Below are 21,120 nucleotides of genomic sequence, written 5' to 3' on the forward strand. Positions count from 1 at the left end.
AGCACATACCACAGTAATGCATCTCTTGTGCAATTCAAATTTGTCGATAAAGGCTTCTACTTGGTCATTTTGGGCTCCAAAGCAGAGAGGGACTAGGTTCTTGCTTCCTTAGTGGGACACAGAGGAAATCTGGTTTATGTGCTGCCATGGTCCTTGTCCTTTTCCCTAGAAGGAGTACTCCAGCATGAATGTTTGATGTGGATTGAGTTCTCTGATGTGCCACCTTGGCTGATGGAGGAGACATCAACCATCACAGTGACACTGGGTAAGGTGCTATACTCTCCTTCCTCGACAACATCTTGGGGATTGCTTAAGGCAACTAGTAGAGCATGTATTCTATGGGACATAAGAAACGAGCCCCCGGAGTTCTTGCAGCTGCAGGATGCCAATGAGATGGAGTTGGTTCTCACTTTCAAGCTCTCAGCATTTCCAGATGCATGTTATCACTGTAAAGCCATTGGGCATTTTGCTCGAGCTTGTCCTAGTAAGGCGGGCATCGAATCGGAAGCTCATGTTGAAAGGTTGAAGAGTAGCATGGGCACTGCAGATAATGATAAGGTGAAGCTTCAAGGAAAAGGAAAACAAAAGGTGGATCAACCTAATGCTGTTGAAAGACATGGCAAGGACACAAAGATGGATGAAGCCAATGCGGATAAGAAAGCACCTAGTGAAAGTAAGGAGATCTTGGGTCCTTCAGGGCAGCTCTCTACAACAAAATGAAAGAGATAGCAACAAATAAAATTTTACTCCGAAAGGATTGGAGACTAAAGGCTCCAAGAAGAAGAATCGCAAGCCCTCAATTAAGAAGCTTGCCCGTCAACCTCTGGTGGATAGGAATCATTTTGCCCCTCTTGATGGTCATGAAATGCTGGATGAACCGTCTTCACTGTAGTGAAAGGACGGCTATGCCACCCAGGCTAAAAGTTGATAGCTATTGCAGGAAATTAAATTGGGTGAGGATGATTGTAATGCTTTGCATGTTGATAGCTATCTGACTTTCTTTGATGTTGCCACTAGAGGCAAGAGGGGTGCACTACTCTTGGTTAAGGAGGAGTTGAAGACACTTTTCATGTTCCGCTCTGGAGAGGGGAGCGGTGTAGGAGTGCAACTTAACTTTTCAAATGAGTCCCTCTTGGTATGTTCTGTAAATGCAGTGAATGCTTCAGCCAGCAAGGCTACACAATGGGATTTTTTAAAGCAACAGCTTAATGGCAAGAATGCAGTGATAAGCTGGTGACTAGAATATGACAGTGAGGAAGTGTGATTGCTCACATGGTAATGGAATGATGATAGGTGCTGAGATAGAGGCCTGATCTTCATTGGTGACTACCTGCGAATTAGAGGACATGGCATTGTTGTCAAATAAAAAAGGGAAACTGGAATTCACTTGGCATAATAAACATATTGGTTCCATGTGGAGAGGAGCAAGACTGGATAGGCTGTATGATACACATGGTGCATGGTGGATAGGGGGAGGAATTAAATATTGGATGCTTGAAGAGGTCAGAGCTTGGGAGATCATGGATAGGGGGAGGAATTAAATATCGGATGCTTGAAGAGGTCAGAGCTTGGGAGATCATATGCCAATCTTGGCAACCTTTAGAGTAATATTACATGGGCAGTCTACTAATGGCCCACCACCCTTTCGAATAAATATATCTTTCTTGTATGATGAGTTTTTTCTCACTAAGCTGCAAAATGCTTGTCTCCAAAGTACTAATGGATGCTACTCTCCAGCTGATAGATGGCTTAGAGGGCTTGGGGCTATTACTGAAGTCTCTAAAGAGCATGGGAGGCATAAGGCCTTCCTTAGGAGACAAGCTTGGAATGGTGTTTTTTATGCAAGATCGGTAGTGAATATAGTCCTGACTGAGAACCCCTATGATGAAGTGATGCACACATGTCTTAAAGGCATTGAAGCTTTTCTCAAATTGCAGGAAGACGAGGCGGTTAAAGCTGCCAATATTCAGCTGAAAGGACGTTGGGAGGTCCTAGGAGATGGACCTAATGAATTTTACTTTGCAAAGTTGGAGACCAAGTAGAAGAAAGAAGCCATCATTGGTGTTGAGAATCAAAATGGTGAAATGGTCTCTGATCAGCCCTCTTTGGCTAAAGTATTCCAAGAACACTTAGCTACTATTGTTGGATCTGATCCATTGATCCACCAGCGATTACACTACTAGAGTACATGCCTTTCTGGAAGATGTCACAACAATAGGCATTGAGTAGGCATTTCTTTTGGAACACCCCTTTACTCTTGAGGAACTGAAGGAGGTTGTGTTTAGCATGAAGACTGGGAAGTCTCCTGGTAAAGATGGACTCCCTGTTGAGGTCTTTCAAAGATTGTGGTGTGTCTGTGGAGCTGATCTTGTATCACTGCTGAATTACATGAGACACTCAGGACATATGCATCTGGAGTTCAATTGTGGAGTCATCAAGCTAGTACCAAAGTCTCAAGATAGATCTAAGGTCTCCAACGGGAGGCCTCTGACCCTCCTAAATTTCACATATAAAGCTCTAGCTAAAGCATGAGCTATGAGGGTTAAGCACTTATTTCCTAGGATCATACATGAGAGGCAGTTTGGTTTTGCTTTTGGGAGAAAAATCCATGATGTTGTGTTGAACTTGATATTTTCTATGGATTATGCATTGAGTATGCAAACTGACTTTGTCCTAATTGACATGGATCAGGACAAAGCCTATGATAGAGTGAGCTCGACTTTTATAATGAGTGTCTTGGAAGCCATGAAGTTTGGACCAATATTCTACAGTATGGTGACTTCATTGTTCAAGAATGCTTCAGTAGTTATCAACATTGATGGAGTCTTTACCCTGCCTTTGATCTCAAGAGATCTATTAGACATGGATGTCCTTTAGCCCCTTTGCTATTTGTACGGATTACTGACCCACTTCTCTGAAAGGTGGACAATGAAATACAAAAAGGTACTATCAGAGGCCTTCCCCTCCCTGATGGACCTCAAGCTGTAGTTCAATTTTTTGTAGATGACAATGCTTCTATTGTTGAAGCTGATTACCACCTCCTTGGAATATATGATGAGTTCTCAGCACTGTCAGCCTCCAAATGTCAGCCTCCAAAATCAACCAATCTAAGACATAGCTATTACTACCATTAGGAATAAGGAAAAGAGGAGAGAAGAATAGTAAAATAATCCTCCTCTCTCTCCACTTTTGCAATCTTGTTTTACCTTTTTTATACTATCTACAAAGATATACTCAGATTCCTTCTCTCTCCTCATTGAAGAAAAATTTTTCAACCAAATTTTATATTCATAAAGGAGTTAGTTACGAGAGGGTGGTGCTTCATTTTCAATGCAAAATGATTAGTAGATATGAGGTAATTGATTTTTTAATCGAGAAAAAGGAAAATGAAATTTCGAAAGTTCCTTTTAAGATATTTTGGGGATTTTTTATATCCTAGCTTTTGGTAAAAAAACAAACCAACTGGTCAAATTTCGTGTTTTTTGGAGATGTTTTTGGAGGCAAAATAGAAATATCTAAAATACAAAAAGTCTTGGATATCCCTACCCTCTGAGCTATTTCCCCCCATATCTATACTCTCTCATGGCTCTATTGTGACCTCTTCTCTGTGTTTATGCAACCTTCATTAACAGAGTGAATTACTTACACCCTCTTTCCCTTGGCACCTTTGTGTGCCTCTCTGTGCATCTCCACTCTACCTCTTGTGACAACCAAGTAGGCTCCCCATTTCTATTAATAGTAAAATGAATACAGGAAAGAAGGAGATGCATATTGAGGTAGAGATTGAATATGCCCCATTATTCAAAAAAACCTAGCGTACCAGTGTCAACCCTCAGGTTTTGCAGAGTTACAGGCAAATGGGATTGAAACATGTGGATTTGTGGGTTGATGGGGGAATCTACCCAATTGACCCCTTAAACAATAGACCTCCAACTTTCTCAGGAATCACAAATTTGCTGAAGTATGTGTGCGAGGGTGAAAATGGGTTACTTGGTTATACTAGGCGGCTCAATGATCAGGCATTCAAAGTATTTACAACTTGCCAGGCAACAATAAAAAATTGCCATAATGTGATTGCTACACATCAACTTCATATACAACAGCTCATAGGACAAGTGGTACAACTGAATGACACTCTAATTCAACAAAACAATCAAATTATTTCAATGCAAGATACTATCCATGACATTAGTATCTCATATGAGGAGACAAAGGCATAATTGGAAGACTTGAGAAAGATCAATAGCAAGCTAACACAGGAGCGCAAACGAAAGAAGAAGCCAATCAATGAGTTAATTGTGAATAGCGGCCAGTGGAAGCGATGTATCAAAGCATGTAAGGTAACTCAGAAAGAGAACCTAGGTAAGGGTGAGGTTGGATCGTGTATTAGTAGATTGCTGAAGGCAAGTACACTAAAAAATGCTTTGAGCAATCGTAAGTTTAAGGCTATGAAGGAAAAGGTGATTGAGTGCACATTAAAAGATGCGTCAAATGAGTTCTCAGCTGTGGATGCACAATCTATTTGTGACAGGGCCGGCATTAGCACGACGACTTACTCAAAGATATTCAAAGGTGTGAAGGCTGGGTTTGGTCGTGTGCTGAAGAGAAATAGAATCGTCCCTCTTTCTCAACCTTCAAAGTTAATAGAGGCCCAATGGAAACTTAATACAAAGGTTTTGGAGTTGATAGGAGATCCCATGCATGTTCAATATGTGGAAACACTAAAGGTTGGGACCAAAAATGCATATGAGGTGAAGTTCACCAAACTCCATAATTACTATTTAGATTTGAACAAGGTGCAGTTGGCAATGGTAATGTACTACAATATGTTTGTTGAGGAATGTAATGGTAAATTGCAGTTTGTTATAAAATTAGATGAAAGTGAGGTCGTCAAAGGAGTAAAGCTTGAAAGAGTTAGTGTAATTCTGATGAATAGAGCTTTACAATTCGACAAGAACAGCCCAAGGAACTTTAGTGTTCAATCTGAGCGCCATGTGTGGTGGCTCGTTGCATTTGAAGTTCCTAAGGAAACATTTGAGGTGTTGTAGCCATTCTTTATGCACACAAGCATTCCAAGCATCATCGATCGTCAGGAACATGGTGAGATGCTATCGATTGAAGGATATGGTCAATACTTGGTTGAATGACATCTTGTAGGAGACTTGAAAACTTTAAAATGCATGTGTGGAATCTCCAATGATGCAAATACAAAGAATCCATGCCTATGTTGCTTGACAGAGAGGGTGGAAGGAAAGGACAGAAAGAAGAACTGGCGAAAGGTGACAAGTGCTGCACCGATGCGCAATAGAGAAGATCCCACTTGGAATCCCATCTTCAACATTCCCATGGATCATATTCACATTTGTTCATTGCATGATTTTGTCAGAATCATGAAGAAACTTGTATATTAATACATTTGCTTTGCTCAGAAAGTGGGCTCAGATGTGGGCAGCTGTAGGCATCATTTTTGGCCAAGATTTCACCGGTGGATCGGGGGACCCGACGCACCCTACCATCAAGTTTCATTGCATAAAAATATATGGTAGTTAGAAATCTCACCTTCTCCAGATCATCTTGTATCTTCATTTTCTAGTATGTCAAGGAGGCACCTCTTTGGGCAGAGGGATCTACAAACTCCTTAATAGGAAGCTGGGGCCTTGGTCCAAACAAATCATGCTGCAGTGCTTCAAATTCAGCATCAGACACAAGGTAATCTTCTTCAACCAAGGTTATATGCTATTGTGCTGCTATGATCACACTCACAGTATCTAAGCTTGTGCCATCATATCTTCCAATCTCTGCCATTATTGGATGCACATTCGTGTAATCATAATCAATCAGGTCTTCCATTGAATCCCTGACTAGGATAGAAAACAACTCTTCTTCCTTCATTTCCAAGTATTGTAGTACATCTGATAGAAGTAAGTATTGTACACCATCTACTTCAATGATAGGTGTCAAGGAGGCAAGGTTGGGTTTGTCGACTTGTGGCTGTTCTGAAGAAGATGGCACCATGAGAGCCAACCCTTGCTCTGTCACCACTCGATGTTCCTCTTCAACATTTATGAGCTCTTCAATCGATTCTTCTCTCATGTATGTGATAGAAACAACCTGTGGAGTTGTATCTTCATCGCTCTCCTCCTCTAGGGGTGTATCCAATGCAAGGAGGTAAATTGCCAATGCGCAATCACACTCCGCGAGATCCAAAGGTGATGTACCTGGTGCACTTCCCATGGGAACAATGCATACTCTATGCGAAGGATCCACATGGGCCAGACACCTACTCACCACTTTTTGGTGATTCTTCCCTGCCTGAAATACCATGAGCTGTTCTAGAGGCACCCAAGTCATGTTGAATCCCTCGATAGAGTATGTGCATGTAGCAATGGTGCTCACAAAGTCTTCCATCTAACTAGCCATAGGCATAGTGGAAGGAGCTAGTAACATAGGCAAATTTGGCATAATACTCCCTCTTCCATTCACATTTGACATGGTGTCCCCTTGACTCCCCTTGACATCCAATTTATCCTTGCTGCATAAACCGCTTGCAAGTGCGACTCTACTTTTTTTGCTTGGGTAATAGCAGTGTCAATGTCGGCCAAAGCAACACTACTAGGCTGCACCTGGATATTGAAATCTAATCCATGTAGGAAATATTACAACTGTGCAGTCGGTGGAATGGGGATATAAGTACTAAGTTGCAAAGAACTTGCTTTAGTTTCTTGGCATAGGCCCAGACGTTCTTATTTGGCTCTTGGCGTGTTACATTCAAGACATGCAACCAATATTGTCCACCTCTCTCAAGGGAAAACTCTCTACAGAAGGCCACGAAGAATTGGTCAATGCTAGTTATGGTTTTGGCTTCTAGACCATGATACCATACTATAGCCATTCCTTTTAATGTCATGTTGAAGAACATAATTAAATGTCCTTTGTCTTGGATTTGATAGTTGAACATGAGTATTTGAAACTCATTAATATGGAGTTCTCCATCTTCTTCTACTAACCCATGGAAGATGGGAAAATGTGCTCCTAATGCCGCTAAATTTGGTGTCCTTGCTGTAATTGCGATGGGTTATGTCATGGCTACAACTGGATTGCCAATAGGAGTTTGTATAGGTAAAAGTACAACCCCACTTCGAAGTAGGTTGATTGACTGGAAGAGGGGAAGTATTAGGACTTTCTCTTGTACTTAAAGGGATGCTTGTGATACTTGGGTTATTAAAACCATTGTCGCTTCTGCGTATTGGGCTGCTCCTTTGAGGAGAGTAATGCCTTAGAATCTCAGCCCGTTGTCTAGCCCTCTCAGCACATTCCTCTTTTTGTATTTCGGCTTGACAGTTCTTGACAGAGGACATAAACCGACTATTTGGTCCCTAGTGACCCTAGATTCAGAACCACCCCTTATTGGCGGCTCCCTGCAAATGCACCACTGATGGGACCTAAAATGGGCCGGCACTGGCTATGACACTAGCTGGACCTCATGCACACAACAGACAACCCCACCACATGGCCTCGCGGCCAAGAGCATCTATAATACACTGATGTACACTAGATAGACTTAATTATGCCTTTGTAGCTAATATATAGTCCAACGGCCCTTTTCCCAAACTCCAACAAATGGAGTATCCCATACATATTCGTAATAAATACCATGAAGCACATACATAGGAGACACCCCATTGGCTAATTGCCTTGGCTCCACTACGACTCTCCTACACCACCTCGAGGATTGGCCCCAAGATGTGTCACTTCAATATAAAATATACACGATACAAGCTCCACTCTTTCATGTTGAACATATTCCAAGAGATACCATGTGTCCTTACCAAACAATTTCCCAAGAAAACAATTGACTAGCCTATAGCTTAGGCCGTCTCACACACTCAAGCATAGTCATCATAACGAAAAACATGTGCTATGCATCCAATTCTTTGTATTATGATACCATGGTTAATATGTACATGCCAAAGTGGATGATCCTAAAGTGCTCAAACATAATCTTCAATCAGAAACGTGTCGTGCACAATCAGGCTTTCCAATGCTCATTTACTAACTCGTTGCGGCAATGTAAGGATAGCACCAAGACAACGCTCATGCTACTATCCTCTTAATGAAAATACAACGAACCCTATATCATGATATGCATAAGCAAAATCAGCAATAAACAACACCCAAATCACATCATTCAAACACCCCACCCCCTATTTTTAGGTAGTGCTCTCATTGCATAGGTGTAGGGGTTTATTTTGTCATATTTTGATGTATGAAAAGCGATAAATCACAAACTTTGACAAAGAGATAGGGCCCAACTGAGACTAAACCTCATGTTTCGTTACTACCATACATTCACAAACTCCTTATATTTTTTCTTATTTTTATAAAGCATATTTCTATTTTTTCTCCTTATTTTCTATTACTTTTAAGCATTTATTTGTCAATGATCACTATTATTTTTTTATTTTTCTCATACCAATCATTTCAACATATTGAGATACAATTTTATTTTCCATTTTCCCCCATAGGAACACATTTCACCCACATGAAATGACAAAATTATCATTTTACCCTTAAAAACGGCATTTTGGGTTTTGCAGGATTTAAATAGCGTATGTAAATCATTATGAAATCAGATTTTTGAAATAAACAAAAATTGAACATGATGCAACCAGCACTAAAACAAATTTTCATCGCATAAGAACATCATTTCCATTATAAAATGTCGAAAAACCTTAATTTCCTTCATAAAAAATAGTCATATCGTATTTCTACGAAACCCGAGACGTATTGAATGACTGCATGACTAGCGGACGGAGTCTCCATCGCTCTTAATTCCATGCTGCACATCAATCTTCAGCATCTCCATTAATCTCCATCATCATTTTCTTCAATCTCCTTTCTGATTCCTCCTTAAAAGTAGTGTGCATGAACAACCCATAGAGAGGAGAGAGAGGGAGGAGAAAGAAAGACTAGTTTATGATCTTCCCATCTAGGCAACCATTTCACGAGCCGAAGGCGGTGATGGAGAGCGAAGGAAGCAAGCATTAGGATAGTGTGGTCAGTTTATATGGTTATATTGAGGTAGCAAATGGCCTATAGCCCCACCCTCTTCAAATTGTCGTCGTCTACAAGACACCATTTGTTCTCCTTCACACCATGATCAAAACACCTCCCCTCCCTTCACGTGAATTTTCAGGGGGCCCCCATGGGGCGTCCCCAAGGGTCACACCCTTTCTTGATCCTTAAGTCTTTTTAGACTTGGCCCTTTGGTCTTGGCCCTCTTCTCCGGCCTATCTCCTGTGTCCGGCGTTTGTTTCGCAAGATGAAATTTTTTGCACACTTGTCTTGAAGTCCCCCACTGTTGGGCATCTCTTGGGATCCAATCTGGCAAGTAGAAAAATTGTGAAAAACCCACAACCATTAGTTGGTGCATCTTGAAGCACTTTCAAAACCCGTCTTTGACTTGTCGCTTAAAATCAAACTGACTGCAGTTGCCTTTGACGAAGGTTATTTTTTCCTTGAAATTCGGATTTCTTGGTAAATTTTAAGCACTTCACGGAGTAAAAAATCATCACTCACTAGTCTCTCAACTTCCAAGATTCAAGAAGGCATTAGCCATGCCCACTTCTTTCATAAGATTTGGGGCCTTATTGTTTTTGCTAACTATTTTAGGGTTGGCAATCCTTAGGTCGCCATGTCTTCACATGAAAATGATTTTGAATCTCTTTTTGTAACTAGATAAGACCATCAATAGTTATTAGAATGTCAAATTAGGATAGAAGGTATCCAAGTTCTTTACCAAATCATACTATTTTATTGGATCCACGGGCTTCTCCAACTAGTTGGAGAATGGGATGATATCCACTTTCATTTTTCCTCTTTCTTTAAGCAAGGGTTGCATCACCATTTCATCTATCACTAGAGGTAAATCTATCTCTTCTATCTTCTAGACCTCTAGTTCTATGTCCTAGACTATCTTCGTATCCTTTGGTGGCAGTGGACTATTCTACACTCTATTGTCTTATACTGCTCTACGGCTCTATTAGGAGCTTGAACTTTACAAGGTAGAACATTCTCTCTCTGAGCTATTGATTCTCTTTTCTTGGCATGTGTAATTGTAGCTACTTCCAATTCTACCAGATTAGAGGCAAGTTCTTGATTCTTTTGTTGGCTGTCTGTGGCATTAGCCTTGGGGCTGGTCTTTAACAATATGACATTCATCGACTACTATAGAAGGGCTTTTAATCCATGTATCTTCTAGGGTTTGGAAAATTTGGGGGCATATAACACTTTTTTTTGCATCTATAACCTTCCACTTCTAATCTTTGTCCACCACCATCCTATATTCCTTCGTAACTTTGGGCAAGGAACCTCCTTGGACCAAAATTAGGACCAAGCTCTTTGGGCTTTGGGTGGATATCTTGGATTTTTATCTTTAATTCTAGTAGGTTGAACCTTGCTTCCTCATCTTTCTTTCTCCTTTCATGCATCTCCTTTTCATAGAGCAGATATTCTCTATGTGGTTTTTTTCTTAGGTAGTAAGAACTGAATGCTCTAGGGATAGTTGGCTACATTTAGTGGCTAAATGTTTTGCTTGATGGCACTTTTCACACTAGGTATTTGATTGCATCGCATCTCTTTCTACTCTTACAGTATTTGATATACTAGCAGTATTCACTTTCAATGTCTGTAGCTATTTTGTAATCACATCCATTAACTCTTTCTTTATGCTTGCAATCAATAATAACTGAATTGGATAAGTAGGCCTTCAAATTTTCTCCTCTTGAAATACTCATAGTAGGGTTTTGGGGAGTCTCTATAATCATCATATAAACGATTGGATTGATGTAAAGTGTCCTCTATTCTGACTCTAGCTTAGATCTCCTATTGGGAGTGTTGGGCTAGTGGTTCCAGCCATCGGTAGAGTTCCACTGTTATTATTAATTTTCCATTGGGGGAACTATTTGAGGCCAGTGCTATTGTGACTGAACCATCATTTGAGGCACTACTATCTACATCCATTGTGGATTTGGTGCACTATACTGCGATACTATTTGCATATGAGGGAGTAGGAAACTGTCCCTAGGATTGCATTGGGTGGGTATACCATTCTTGGCATTGGATGAGGTAGAACTCCTCTTCTTGAGGTCATAGACAACTTGTTTCAACTTTATCATACAGTCTTATACCTTCCATTGCATCTTGTAGGTTGACTGGGCTTTTTAGCTCCACAAACTTACAAACTTCTAGTTGTAGGCTTGTAAGAAAAACTCCATTCTAAATACCTTCATCCAAGTTATGATTGGTCCATCTCTTTAGCATGGATTCCATTCTAGATAGATATACTTTCACTCTTTCTCTAAAGGACTGCATGAACTTCTCTCCATTTTCCCTTCGAAATCTTTGCGCCTAAATTTGGTAAGAAAGGCTACATTCATGTCATTCCATTTGCCAAAAGTTCCTTTTTCTTGTCTATCATACCACTAAATGTTGCACCTTTGAAAGTGGTGGAGAATATCACCAACCAATGGTCTAGAGTTCTAGCATTGTTGGCTACATGTGCTACCATGAAGTCCATTACATGAAGATCAAGGTCTTCTGTATTCTCCCTTAAAGATTGGCAATAGAACTACATTTGTTGGGCTCTCAAGCATCAACATTTTTAGGATGGATCTAGCATGGAAGGGGACTTTGGTTTGCCATTGAGACTTTTGTAAAGAGGATCGTAAGGGCATCAAATGAGACTTTTGCTACTAGCTTATTCTTGGATATAATTTTTTCCTTCTCTTTTCACATAGCTCAGGATTTGTTCTAGTGCTTGTCTCTTTATCGCGTCACTCATTAGGGAGTTGACTCCACCCATTTTATTTGTGCTCAACAAAAGGGAATCAAAATGCTTCAATCTATGGAGAACTCTCTTGCGACTATTTCTTCAGCTTCTTTCCTTTCAACATCTCTCAATTCTACTTTCATTTCACTAGGACAGAAAGATATTCAATTTTGAAGGTATCAATATTCATTCTCTTGAGGATTGCCATAGTATCATTGTCTTAATAGTACCAAATTCGGAGGGTTTCAATATCATAAGTTGTGGAGAATGCTCTAGCTCTACTAGCTTCCAATGGATTGCCAATTGGGCAAATAGCACTACACTAATTGTCTCAACTATCTTGCTATTGTTCATCCATGAACACTTGTCCCAACTCTTTTCCTTCTTATTCTTGTGGACCTTCACTAACCATGATTCCTTAAGCTTCTTCATAATCTCCCAATTGTTGATGATATCTAAAAAATTATCAACAACTCATTTTGTCTATTTTTCTCTTCAATTTTGTGGGAAATAGATGACTATAGTGTTACAACTTTCTGTAGCTTCATAACACAATGGGATCAATTTGTCACATAGAGTTCCCATCAAGATAGTGACATGTTTCCCCCATCAAGGAGTGCACTTCTTGTAGAATGTGGCTTTGGCAATGAAGATCTCCAATTCTTTAGCAATAGCAATAATTCTATAAATTTCCATTGCTTTTCTTCCTCTTCATCAATGCTATTACTTTCATTTTCAGCCTTTGTTGGTACTTCTTGATAGCAAAATTTCATCGCCTATGCACCCAAAAATATGGAGCCCCAAGAGCAACACCACAAAAATGGAAAAAAATTGACAAGAAAATATAACTTGTCTCACCAACACGCATTGACTTTAATAGATGTGGCCCCCCTCCCCCTTATGTGGGATATTATTTTAGTGATTTTGCAACAACTTAGTATTGTTCTCTTGAGAAAAAAAATAAAAAAATGAGATGATCATCCTCATTCTCCAACTTTGACATCCAACTTCTCTACCTTGGAACTAATTTATGTAAGATTTAGATGAAGATCTCATATGCTTTTAGTGAGTTCATCCATGACATCATTTTTAGAAGGAATAGAAGAAGAAAGAGCTGGTTGATTAGTCAAAGAGATAGGGGCTTTTGGAGTTGGAATAGGCTCCATTAATGGAGTTGTTGACGTTGAAGTAGAGCCCAATCTTAGTTGCAGCTGCTCTCTTCGAGCAATCATGTTAATTGCATCAGTAACATCTATCCATGTAGTTTTGACTCCTGTTTCGGAGGTAGCATCCTTTAGGTGATTAGCAAGCTTCTCTTGCAGAATGGGATCTACAACCTTAAGGAATAATTCAATCTTCTGACCTAATTCCATACTTTGTTGATCTTCAGCATCAAGTTGTCCATTTACTTTCAAACTCATGGTATAGAGCTATTGTAGCTAAACCTTTGTTGGGTTTCTCAACCATTTAGTGAACTTTTTTTTGTCATAAGGCCAGAGTCTTCTAAGAAGAATTCTTCACATAGGGATTTTTTGAATGCAACCCAATCTGCATCTTGCTCAAAAAGACCATGGATTCTCTCTTGAAGATTGTGCTTGGCTAGTCAAGCAAAATAGCGACTCCATGCATGTTGCACTACACTAAAGAAGTGAAAGTAGAGCATATTCTCTTCATAAACCATAAGAATGAAAATGGAGCATCAATGAGACATGATTCAGCCCAAAAAAAAAGGAATGTTGGACTGCATATGGTAGTCCAAAATTAGCCCATATAACTTTCAAGATTTAACTTTGATGGTAGCTCAATCTTCCCCTTACACGTGAGAGCATAGATAAGCCAAATGCAAGTGTCTATCACACCGTATGAAGCGATAGAGAAGAAAAAGGACATGTTGTCCACAAATCACTGTGTGGGCTGTCTATTTCAGCCCATATACATGGCATCAACCTTCCAAGAAGACACTTTGATGAAGTACAAAACCAGCCCCTATATTCAAGAGCATGTAACAAGCAATAGGTAGCTAGCAATAAGCTTGTAAAAGTAGGAGAGAAGTAGGAGAGAAATAGGTAGCCCTATTATTGGCTACCTATTTCAGCCCCAAGCATGTACATAGAGCAATCGAGATGCTCTCTTGATACCCCTTTCACAATGCTTATGCAATGTCAACTTGCATCAAGCATATCAATGTTAAGTAAGATCAATGATGATCATGAATATTCAAGAAGAGAAGGATATGTGCTACTGCCCACAATTCTTTGTTTGAGCTACCTATTTCAGCCCACTTTCATCACATAATCAGGTCAAGAATGCTTCTTGATACTCCTCTCTTCAAGCTTCTACAATGGTAGCTTGCAGCTAGCTCCTAAGAGCAAGAATGAGCCCTCCTCTTTATACACATTTGCCCTGTTTCTCATAGCCAAGAGTGGCCTTCGACTTTTGTCAATGCATGGAACGAGAGGTACTTAGAGTTCAAGTAGATTCTTCTTATGTTGCTTGTGGTTGCATGGCTTGGCCTCCTCCATGTGTGTGGTAGCTTTGGACTCCTCTCTCGCTCCTCCATCCATGGTGCTCTCAACTGCCCAAAAATTGTGGCAGAAAAAAGGGGCTGCTCCTCCTCTACCACAAGCTTATTGCACAAAGGTTTTGAAGTCTCATAAGTCATGCCAAGTCATTTACTCAATGTCTTGTGTATACTAGGTTGACTATATATACTTTGGAGAATTATAATAAGCTTAAGAGAGCAGTTTTCCCATTCAAGCCTAGTGACAAAGAAGCTTACAAGGTAGAATCAAAGGACTAGAGTTACAACAATCCAATGTTTTATGCTTGGTGAATTTCACGACTTATTTCAACTTTTGGTCAAAGAAGCCAAGTAGAGTGGGTTTTAACTTCAAGGTAGTCATGACATTGTCTTTATTCAAGATGAGAACATTTGACTCAAGGAAGAAAGACCAAAGGATGGAACTTTATGTTGGAATGAAAATAGAAGTGAAGAACAAGAGTTTTTGAAGTAGGAAGAACAACTTGTTTTGTGAACTCTTTCTAGAGTGGTTGAGAAACAACAAAAAGTGTTATTTTTCATTCATGGGCAAACATTCCTGTGACACCATCATACCACTAGGGCCTGTCACTGCAGTACTCTACTGCAAATCAATTGTAGAAACATGTGTAGAAGGCATATCTGATGGCACTGCAGTTGGTGATGCATACCAAGAGGCCATCTCATTAGAGATCACATCTTTGCTCAGTAATGTATCTTGAGTAGAGGGATCATAGCATTTGTATGCATTCTTTTCTTGTGAATATCCAATAAAGACACTTAAGTACTTTCGGATCTAGCTTTTTTCTTTTCCCATCAAGTATGTACTTTCATGTGACTAACATCAGGCTTGTAGCCATACAGCTTCTCAAATGGTGTCATCTCATGAATACCTGTAGTGGGAGTCGTGTTCAAGATATACATGGCTATCATAATAGCCACAGTCTAATAATAGAGTGACGTACTCTTCTCATTCATCATTGCACGAGCAGCTTCCATCAATCCCATGTTCTTTTGTTCAGCTATCCCATTCTACTATATGGAGTGTAGCTGCATGTAAGTTGCCTACGTATGCCATTTTCAGCCAAAAAACTGTCAAACTCATTTGACATATACTCCCCACTGCCATCAGATCTCAAGCAAGATATGTAACAATCCAATTTCTTTTCAACTTGATTTTTAAATTGCTGAAAAGTAACAAACACCTCATCCTTTGTTTTCAGTATATAAACCCAAGTAAAGCGATTGAAGTCATCAATGAATGTCACATAGTACATGGAGCCTCCCATAGATGCATTATGAGCTGGTCCCCCACACATCAAAGTGTACTAACTGAAAAGATCGCGTACTATTTCTTATATGCATGACAAATGGCAACCTTGATTGTTTACCAAACTGACAAGCATCACAGACATGACCAATATCTGTATATTGAAACTTGAGTAAACCTGTCACAAGTTGTTTCTTTTGCATCATTTGCAGTCGCTGAAAATTAACATGTTCCACTCTCTTATGCCATATTTCCAAGTCTCTAACTGTGCCAGAGCCATGGGCAAACATTACTGATTTCAGCTATGGCAAAGTGACATCAAGAGTAAACATCCTTCCATTCCTATGACCATCACGAGCAATCAATTTGCAGCCATTACCAAACTCCTCAATGAAGCATCCATGCTTGTTAAATCGGACCTACAAATTCAGCTTAGTCATCTGACCCACAGATAATATATTTTTCAGTAATTGACGAGACATGCAGTACATCATGTAAGTTCTTCTTCATGCCATCATGGATTACCAAAGGTATTTCACCTTTATGCTCTATGCTATGTTGCGTGTCATCCTCTGTGCATACATAGCCATTCTTCACAAGCACCATGTCAATAAACTAGTGCCGACTTTCGTCCCTGCTCGACTGGTAGGACTTGCAGTCAAGCCCCCTTCTGCCTTTGCACTCGAAGGCTGAAAAGAAGAAACGGGTTGAGTAGGAGCAAATCAAAATTGACGGCCTTGTAGCGGAATAAACAACACCCCATGAGACATCATATGATTTTATGCCCTTGAATCAATGTACCAAACTGTATCCTCACAAGACTTCTCAGTAGCCCTGTCTTTCACATATGTCATGGCAAACAGTCTATCTCCAGATGCATCTTCTACCTGACTGGACGATGTGTAATGTCCATGTTGTTTGACTCTTTGATTGCCCTGCTTCTTCCAACAGTCCTTGGTAATATGACCATACTTTCCACAATAGTGACAATCCTTATCCTTATTATGATTGTCAGATGGGCGCTGCTGCTACGCTAGGAGCCTCTACCTCTAGGGCTAGATTTCCCGCTACCTCTAAAATTTCCACCTCCTCTTGCATTTGCACCCTACTGGTTATTGTGACCATAAGATACATTTTGCTGGCCTCATCTGCCAAAACCATAACCTCTACCATGGCTACCATGGCCACATTGATTCGAATAAAAGACAACATCCTTGTTCTTGGAGCTACTAGAACCTGTAGCCAATCCCAGTTTAACCTCTTCATGAATAATCAATGCAACAAGCTCATTGAAATCTGGCATTTTAGCCCACATATAGATGGTAGTATCAAATACTTAATTTAGATCCCAAACCATTTAATGCCATTGCAACCATGCCCTCATCCTCAACCTGTGTGCCAATGGATGCTAGCTGATCCACAATAGTCTAATCTTTGTGACATAATCCTGTATAGATCTGCCTTTTCTCTCCATGTTGTTGAATTTATGCTTCAATTGTATCTTCTTGGCACTGGTAGTTGTGCCGTAGTACCTGATCAATATGTTCCATGTATCGGCTAGTGACTTACAATTCATGATTTGCATTACCATGGCATCTGAGATACACAAAGGTAACAAGTGTAGCACCCTACGAGCTCTTTCCAACCAAGCTCGGTGCACTTGTCTTTGATGAGTTGTAGGATTCCTCTCTGGAATTTCAGGTTCATCTTGAGTACCTCTCACCAAGTCCCAGTATCCTTTTCCTGTCAGGAAATTCTCAATGTGGAACTTCCATATGGCACAATAATTGCTATCAGGATTTTCCCCCACTATCTGGGTTATATTGTTGGTTCTATTTGCATTTGCCATGTTGCAAACAATGCCTGACTACCTGCAAGCCAACAAGTCTAACTGACTAACTACAAACTTTGACTATTTATGATAGATTTTTGCAATGAATTCACTATTAAAAACATAGTATTTCAGCCCATCAACATCTCAAAACCATCTACAAACATGTAGCATAACCCATAGGTACATCAACTAGTACATAGACCATGTAGTTTCTTTAAGTCTATATCATGCAACCCTACTGCTAGGGTACATACATACAATCTAAAATTTGTAGGTTGTAAATGACCAGTAGCTGATTTATAGCCAAAAACAAGGTATATGCATGTCATACATGTCCCAAAAGCTCACAGACATCTACTAGTACATGTAGGGTTCCATACATGATCATTCGGGCACATATTAGTGCATAGGCATCAAGTACAAGTGTCAAATACCTTGCCTGCAAGTTGTAATTAGAAAATATTCAGCAAAGCAAGGTTTATCCAACTCCAAAATGTCTTCAAATCAGTTCATACATTTGCTTTAGTGTGTCGGGATCAATATTCATACAACCATAGATACTCTGTCTTCAAGAAACACTATCATGGATTGCATTTACTATTTGTAAACAGCCAAGACACTTTAAATGCATTTGTTTTTAGCTCCACACTTAATTTTTTTAGTAGCATTCAATGCTTGTCCTAATGCTCCAAACATTCCTAGACATATCCCAAACCATACATTTGATAGGGACCAATCAATGTCATGTAGTGCTTCAGGCAAAGATCATGTTTGCTGTCCACAATTTTATGATAGTTTTCAGCCTATAATTTTTAGATATGTAAATGCATTCCAAAAATTAAATTTTAATTATTTTAATAATTCCCAATTGTATATGGGTATTGCCTAGACATTCACCCAACATTCTAGCTAGTCATAACCATCATTCCAAGGCATGTATGGATCAAATGGTGCCCTATAGTAGTGCTAGAAATTCCAAGATAGATTTTAGCCTATTAGATACTTCTAGATCTGACTATTTTTGTCAAAAAACTTCAGCCCATAAGCATGATCACCAATGTACATGTCTCCCTGGGCATACCTATGCTCTAATGAGGTCTTCCAGACATGTCCAAGAGCTCCAAAACCTTTCCAATGTAAAGCATATGATGTATATTCTCTATTACCAATAGTTTAGGGCTAAATTTTAGATCTGTAACCAATTTTTCTAGCTCATATATTATCTCCAAACCAAGCATTTGCATGTTAGAATCTTCAAATACCTTCCAAAATGGGTATACAAGCTGTAGATCACTTGAGCAGTGACTACTTTACTGATTTGCAACCATGGGAGTAGTTAGGACAATAGACACAATTCACGTGATGTAGCCTGGCGTATATTCAGTTATTCTTCAGCCCATTGATGATTTATACTCTCTCTATTGTGACCAATGAAGCCTCCTAATGCTTAAGACAAGTCATAGACATCCTCTTGAGTAGTGATAAACCAAATGACTCAGTGCATACCTTCAATAGGAACAATGGTAGGTTGCTTCTCTTCAAAATACCTTGGCCTTCAAGTTCTTCAAGTCTTCTTCACAGACTCTTTCTCCAGAGAGCCCATTCATGGCTTTGATACCATGTTAGAATAGAGAGAGAGAGAGAGAGAGAGAGAGAGAGAGAGAGAGAGAGAGAGAGAGAGAGAGAGAGAGAGAGAGAGAGAGAGAGAGAAAGGTTGGACCAACTGAGAGGGGCCGTATGCTCACACTCCCTTTTCTTCATATTCCATAATCCATATATCAAAAAGTGAATACAACACTCTAAGGTCTAAGGTATGTAAAACAATTCACACATAGCCTTAATCCACCGACTTATTTAATGTCCCACACTTGCTGATACAACTGCACACAACTAAGACTCTATCAGTCACACACACGAGCTTCAAGTCATAACATATATTACCTTGGCTCTCAATGGCTGAGATAGCCTGCACACGATATCATATATCAGCCATGTTTTGGGCCGTCATCTCATTGACATGATTTTGTTTCAAACTTAGACCGTTGATGGGTTTCTTAACCACTGTGCTTCCCCCATTAGGTCTACACCAACTTCCATCTAGCTCATGGCTTTGGGACATAGGATTGGTTGCACTAGGATGCCAGTGTTCCTAGGTCTTAGGTTCTTTATAATTGATGCCAAGCTCCCTAGTATACCCGTCATTTTCACCTCTAGCATGACTAACATTTAGTAAATGTTGCCAATCCTTATGGATTTAAAGGGTGCAAGGAAGACTCCACTAGCCCTCCCAACACCTCTAAATATATCTCTCATAATCTTCTGCTTGAACCTTTGCCTCCTTTAGTGACTTAGGGTTTCTCATCCTAATTTGGAACTGTGTGTTTATTTCCAAGCCACTGATAAATATTTCACAAAGTAGATTTTCTGGTAATTGACTGACTTTCCTTGGCCAAAGCTTCAGAATGTCATCAAAGGCTCTCGTCTACTCTTTGATCGAGGTATATAACTTTCGTCGAATCTATATTAGCTATCCCAATACTTGAGTCATGGGAACCTTCTTTTCATATTCATCCAAAAATCTATCACATAATTTCTCGAATGATTTGATTGACCCTATTGGGAGGCTCCAATACCATTTCCTGGCCTCTCCCTCTAGGGTACTCAAGAACACATGCATCCAATGTAGATCATCAAACCTACTTCCAAGGCAAGTTAGGCCATATTCTTTCAAGTGTAGCATTGGATCAAGACTAGGTCATCAAAATCTTTGTATTCCTCTCGACTTAATACCCATGTCTTAGGGCCTCTAATCTCTTCTATTTCCACTTTTATGGGTGTAGGAAGGTTACTTGCTCCATGGACTTCCCTTTCTGCCAACTCACTGAGTAGTTTAAGGAGTCATATACCTTTCAACATGTCCTTCCAAACTCTTCTCATAGGATCTTCCATACCTAGACCACTCAAAGGCCATTCCATAATGGATTTATGTAGGAGCTTTTGCCCTTCATCTAAAGTAGATATATCAACATTATTTAGAGCTCGAGGGTCGGGTCTCTTGAGCAACGAATTTCCCTTAATAACTAAGGTTTCCAATGTCCTTGTGAGTCTAATATTTCAGCATGGTGACCCACCATAAGGATGTTTCAACTACAAGCAAATACTATTTTATGTTGGTACTTTTCCATGGCATTACGGCTTTAGCATGATTGTTGGTCAATGCCATGACTGCCACAAGTTCTAGCATGCTTGTTGCATATCCTTTAGGTTGATGGATGGCCATGCATAATGTTTATTGAATAGAGACCGCACCAAGGCGACGAACCTCAGCCCATGCCATCATGGTAGAGGATGGACTAACCACTAAATGCTTACTTTCCACATTACATAAATCATCTCTCATAGAGGATTCAATCTCTATGTAATTAATTAGGTCTATAAGGAGATTTTAAAGAGGGAAACAAACCAAGTGTTTGAAATCGGAGAAACCCCATTTCACAAATACTTTAGCACATCCTTGATGGACATGGTTATAAATTTTAAGTCCCTTTTCGGCCAAGGTTTGGAAATCGCCACTTATTAGTGGCTCCTAGCAAATGCACCATGTGTTGGGACCTAAAACGGGCATGACACTAGCTCTATGGTACTAT

Source organism: Lygodium microphyllum, chromosome 12, assembly GCF_053477565.2.
Source record: "Lygodium microphyllum isolate KBCC chromosome 12, Lygodium_microphyllum_v1.1.10, whole genome shotgun sequence".
Taxonomy (NCBI): Eukaryota; Viridiplantae; Streptophyta; class Polypodiopsida; order Schizaeales; family Lygodiaceae; genus Lygodium; species Lygodium microphyllum.